The sequence below is a fragment of the Lepidothrix coronata genome, unplaced genomic scaffold (assembly GCF_001604755.1).
Source record: "Lepidothrix coronata isolate B3197 unplaced genomic scaffold, Lepidothrix_coronata-1.0 Scaffold199, whole genome shotgun sequence".
NCBI classification, from domain to species: domain Eukaryota; kingdom Metazoa; phylum Chordata; class Aves; order Passeriformes; family Pipridae; genus Lepidothrix; species Lepidothrix coronata.
In genome coordinates, this window is record NW_016690379.1 from 845,341 (window position 1) to 850,829 (window position 5,489).

Below are 5,489 nucleotides of genomic sequence, written 5' to 3' on the forward strand. Positions count from 1 at the left end.
CATCCCAGAGCCAGGAGCCATCCATCCCAGAGCCAGGAGCCATCCCAGAGCCATCCCAGAGCCATTCCAGAGCCATCCCAGAGCCAGGAGCGCTCCATCCCAGAGCCAGGAGCCATCCCAGAGCCATCCCAGAGCCATTCCAGAGCCATCCCAGAGCCAGGAGCGCTCCATCCCAGAGCCAGGAGCCATCCCAGAGCCATCCCAGAGCCAGGAGCCACCCCAGAGCCATCCCAGAGCCATCCCGGAGCCAGGAGCCACCCCAGAGCCATCCCAGAGCCAGGGGCCATCCCAGAACCATCCCAGAACCAGGAGCCACTCCAGAACCATCCCAGAGCCATCCCAGAGCCAGGAGCCATCCCAGAGCCATTCCAGAGCCATTCCAGAGCCATCCCAGAGCCAGGAGTCACCCCAGAACCATCCCAGAACCAGAAGCCACCCCAGAGCCATCCCAGAGCCATCCCAGAGCCATCCCAGAGCCAGGAGCCACCCCAGAGGCCACAGATCCCTCCCTGCCTCCCCCAGCTCTGCTCGGCTGAGCAGGGAGCCCTGTGCTGCTGTGTGGGGGCTGTCGGGAGATCCCTGCAGGTGAGATGTTTTCCAGGTGGCTGCGTGGGTTTGTGTCATCCCAGCACCTTCAAACCTTCACGGACTGGGGGGGGGTTGGCACAGCCAGTGCCGGGGACAAAGTGCTGTGGGAGACCTTGGAGCTCTCAGGGGTTGCTGAGAAACGCGGGGAGGTCTCTGCTTCTCGTCAGAATCCACGAGTTTTCAGGGATAATTTGGATTTTGGACGTACACAAAGCATTCAGCGTGGCTGAACAGCCGGGCTGGGCTTCACTGTGAGCTCAGCTCCACGTGGATTCCCAGCTCCAGGGAGCCTCCCTGTGCAGGTGGAGCTGGTGGGAGTGTGGGAAATGCCTCCCTAATGACAGCCTTGGGTTCTGCCTTTTCTGATCTGTTTGTGGTAAATCTGCAGAGAAAACTGTCACCCAGGTCATGAAACCCCCTGCAAAGATTGTGGGTGACAGAAGTGGTTGTTCTGTTTGGTGGGAGTCCACCAGGGGATGGAGGAGAGCGTTGGCATCCCTTTGCCTCCATCTACCTGTGCCCCAGGAGCAGCTGGGCTGGACATGATCCTTTTGCTCTGTTTCCTTTGCTTTTGGGTAATTCTGATCCACCCCTGGGAAGCACAGCTATTCCTACAAGGTTTGGGACCCGCTGCTTCCCTGGGTGAGCAAAGCAAGTGGCTTCTGGGGCTGTTTTAGCTGTTGGGTGTGCTCAGGACCAACTATCTGGCCTTGAGAGGCTCGTTTTTGGATGCAAACTTGCTTCTCAATCTCATGCAAGAGCCTGTGCTTGAGCTTTGTGCCCTCAGAGCTTCTGGTGGGCCCGCTTTGGGGTGGCCTGGGAGGAGCTGAGCTGTGCTGAGGGTCTGGGGAAAGCCAGAGGCTGCAGAGGCTGCTGCCTCCCATCCTCAAAGCAACCAGTGTTTCCTTGGAGAGATGACAGTGTCCCGTGAATAGTCCCCAGTGCAGCCAGAGGAATGATGCTGGGACTGCTGGGAGTGGAGCAGGGCTGGAGCAGCCACTGGGGCAGCGTGGGTGGGATGAGGAGGGAGCTCGGGAAGTTTCAAGGCATGGGAAGGGGGAGCCCCACGAATCACCTCCAGCCTCCCCTCCCACCGGCTGCTTCCCCATCCCGACATCCATCCTGTGTGAGCAGGGAGAGAGCACAGGGATGCCCTGACTGCCGGGTGCCCCCCACGGGGTGGGCAATTCATCCATGACTTTGCAGCTTCCCCACAGCCCTGAGCCCCCCTGACCCAAACCTCAGCCTCACAGATCCCCTCCCTGTGCCCGGAGCATCCCCCTCTCCCTCCTCTCTCCTGGGATCTGCCCCCCCGCCCCTCCCAGGAGGGTGAATTTGGACACCACGGTGTCCCTGCTCCCTCCTCCCTGGAGAGGGAACTCTCAGGTGCTCAGGGCTCAGATGGAGACGCTGAAATAGTTTTGTGGCAGCAGAAGCCCCGCGGACCCCAAAACCCCTCCCCGACCCCGCGAGCGGGCTCTCCGAGCGCCTCGAGCGCCGACGGGGAAAAGCGGGACAGCGGTAAATAACAACAAAAATATTCCCGGGCTCATCCCACAGGAGACATTCCCGCTGACGGCCGCGTCCGCCTCGGCCGCTCGGCCCCTGCCACAAGTGCCACAGCCGCGGCCCCCCCTTCTCCCACCGCCGCCCCCGGCTCCGCTCCGGCGCTGGCATCGCCCGCCCGGGGATGCCCGAAGGGTCCCCGCCCGAGGCCCGCGGGCTCCGGCAGGTTCCCCTCGGCCGAAGCAAACCCAACCACGAGTTGTCTCCGGTGGGGAAGGGGTGCCCCGGGCACGCGGAGCCCCTCCCGCACCCCTCCGGGCCCGGCGCGGGGCAGGGGAAAGGCTCTTACCTTGTGCGGGGCGGCCGTGCGGGCATGAGCCGGGGGGCTGCGGGGCCTCGGCGCTGCCGGGGGGCTCGGCTGCGAGGCAGCGCTCGGCTGGTGGCTGCCCGAGCGGGGATGTGTGTGCCCAGAGCCACTGCAGCATCTCTGCATTAGGATGTGCTCCTCCCTCCCCTCCCTCCTTTGCGTGCGCGCTCCCTCGCTCGCTGCCAACCACCGCGCCGCTCCCCGGAGAGCGCAGGGCTGGTTTTTTTTTTTCCCTCCTCCTCCTCCTGCCTTTACCTCACTTGCCACAGTCCAAGGACCAGTCAGGGAGGCAGAGCGACTTGCAGCATCATGCATAATTCATCCCCCTGCCTGCTGCGCCCACCAGCCCCCGGCAGAGCCCCCTCGTCTGCTCCGCTCGCCGCCGGCTCGGCCCGTCCCTGGGGCCGGAGCAGGTGTAGGGCCGGGGGGGAGCTGGAGGGGTCCGAGCCCCTCTCTGTGGGGTGGCAGGAGGGAAGGGATCAGCCCCAGGTGGGGGGTGACAGGCAGGGACGCCCATCTCTGTGAGGTATTTCTGTCCATACGCACCCCCCGTGCCCAAATATATACATATATTATACAATAGATCCATATATTACACAATATCTCCAGATATGTGGTTTATATATATGGATGGATATCTGTATATATATGCACCAGCCGGGCCGGTGTTCCCGCTGAGGAAATTGCTGTACAGCCGAATTTTGGGATGCTCCGATGCTGAGCTCGGGAGGACGCGGTTCCCTCAGAGGGGGCGGCGCGGGGGTGGCACCGCGGTCGCCTTTGGGTTTTTTGGGTGAGCCGGAGCCACCTCTGGCTGTGCCTGTGGTCCGAGGGGCTCGGGGCTGGCACCCAGAGCCTTTCCCGGGAATATCTGCAGCCACGAGATCCTGGCTGGGGGAAGGTGTGTCCCGGTGGAGCGATGCCACGGGATGAGACAGGGACACTCCAGGACTTCCTCCGCGATTCCCTGCGGGCACCGGAGTTCGGAAGGAAGAGATGCCGCCGATGCCACCCCCGCCGAGGTGTGGAGGGTGCCCCGGTGCGGGGTTTTGCCGGTGGGCAGGTCGCTGCCGGGCTGTGGGAAGCGGAAGGATTTGGGAGCGTGTCAGGGACCACCGTGCCCTCCCATCCCTCCCAGCTCCGGCCCAGACCTGTTAATGATGTGAGGAGATCAATGGGCGCTGGGGCTGTCCACAGGTTAATGGGCTGCAATTACCGACGAGTAATTAAGGCATTAGCGTCTCTATTGACCGGCAAAGCTCCTGCTGTCCCGGAGGCGCCTGCGATGGAGTGGGGCGCGGTGCTGGTCCCAGCTCCCTTCCCCTTGCCCGGTTTGTCCCGGTTTCTGCTCCCCGCTGCCGTTTTGGGGTAAGACTGGAAGGAACCGGCCCCAGCCCTTCGCACAGCCCTCACCTGGGAGAGCTGGTGTCCTGTTGGACAGAAAGGAAGAGCAGGGTCGGAGCCTGACCCCCAGCAAAGGGATGAGAGGAGCGAAATCCAAGGGGGTTCTGACCCGGTGGAGGGAGGGGGACCTGCCCTCCGCCCCCTCTCCTTTGTGTCCCTGCTCTCAGCAGCTCTCTGAGGGTCTCTCTGCAGGTGACAAGGACATCAGTGACCTTTTGGGTGTTTGTCCTGGTGCAAACACAGACCAGGACAGCACTTTGGGGGGAAGGCAGCTCTGTAAGGGCTCCCTCGGATATTCCCGGTGCCAGAAGGGAAGGCAACAGGCTGGAGCTGCCTCTCCGAGGAGGAGGAGGGTAACTGGAGACACTCTGCCGGTATCGATCCAGCCCTGCTGCCCCCGGGCAGAGATCGGGCAGACACGGGTGTCATTATCGTGCTGATGTGTCCGTGTCTGCCCCGCATCGATCCCGGGGACGGGCACGGCCCGTCGTCGCTCGTTCCTGGATGATAAAAGCCCCCTGTGTCCCGTGGGAACGGTGGGAGCAGCCGCCTGGACAGCCCCGAGAGACGCCCAGACCTTGGGCTTGGAGGCTCCCGTGGGCAGTGGGAAGCGGTGGATTTGAGGGTTTGGAGCAGTCCCTGCCTTCCAGGAGCTTGGAATTTCTGCACCGAGCGCAATTCCTCTGCCATCCCTCCCCGGGGCAGGGACCGAGTGTGACCGCTGCCTCCACTGCCCCAGTCTGCACTGGGGGGTCTGCACTGGGCAAAAAGTCCCTTTTTTTCGGTCACTGCTGTTGCAGTCGGGGTGGGGAGGGGGTGGGGGGAGCCCCCCCTGCAGCAGGAAGCACTAATGCCTTCATCCTCTTAGCGAGCAATTCCACCTCCATCACCCCCAGAGCTCCCCCTTCCCGCAGCCCCTTCCCGGCAGGGCTCGGCCCCGGGGAGCCTCTGCCGGGAGCGGGAAGGGCCGGGAGGGCAGGATGGGCCCCGGGGGGGCACCAGTGCCAGGAACGGGGGGCTGGGTGAACCCCGGGAGCTCCCGCGTCTGCTGGGCCTTGGGGGCTCCTTCTTCCCGCATATCCCGCATATCCCGCGCTTCCCGCGGGTGTGGGGGCGCAGGGGGTGCTTCCCGAGGGTGTGGGGGCGCAGCTGGCACCGGGAGGGTGCAGAGCTTTGCCAGCTTTGCCAGCACAGTGTCCCGGACGTGCTGAGCTTCCCCAGGGCGTGCAGGGACGGGGCAGCCTTGTGCTCCCCCTGGAAGGGACCCCACTGCCCGCTCTGGGGTCGCGTTGACCTTGGCAATGGTCAGGGAGGGCTCTGGGAGGAGTTCTGGGAGCCGATAATCTGCTGGGAGATGGTTTGGGGGGCCCGAACACCCTCCTTTCCTGGGGAAGGGCTGGGGAGGGAGGAGGGGACGCTGGGCACCGGCACAATCCCGCAGGCTCCGGAGCTGTGGGTGGCCGAGGGAGGTGACCCGCAGGCTCGGCGTCGAGTTTTGAACAATGTTTTATTATATGTTTAGTGTTCTCTATACAAAAAAATCCCGTCTTTTTTTCTTTTTTTTTACAGGGATTAAAAAAAAAAAAAAAAGATATCTGAGTATTTGGGCCTTCTTTCATCTCTC

General features: G+C 63.1%; 1 protein-coding gene across 1 annotated transcript in view; it reads right to left on the minus strand.

The window, feature by feature from the left end:
* The window catches only part of CNTN2 (contactin 2), a 29,315-nt gene extending 26,718 nt beyond the window's left edge, over positions 1 to 2,597 (minus strand). The window contains exon 1 of the mRNA XM_017832159.1: positions 2,444 to 2,597. The gene's annotated coding sequence lies outside the window, so the exon portion shown is untranslated. The remainder of the gene's footprint in view (positions 1 to 2,443) is intronic.
* Positions 2,598 to 5,489: the final 2,892 nt, after the last annotated feature.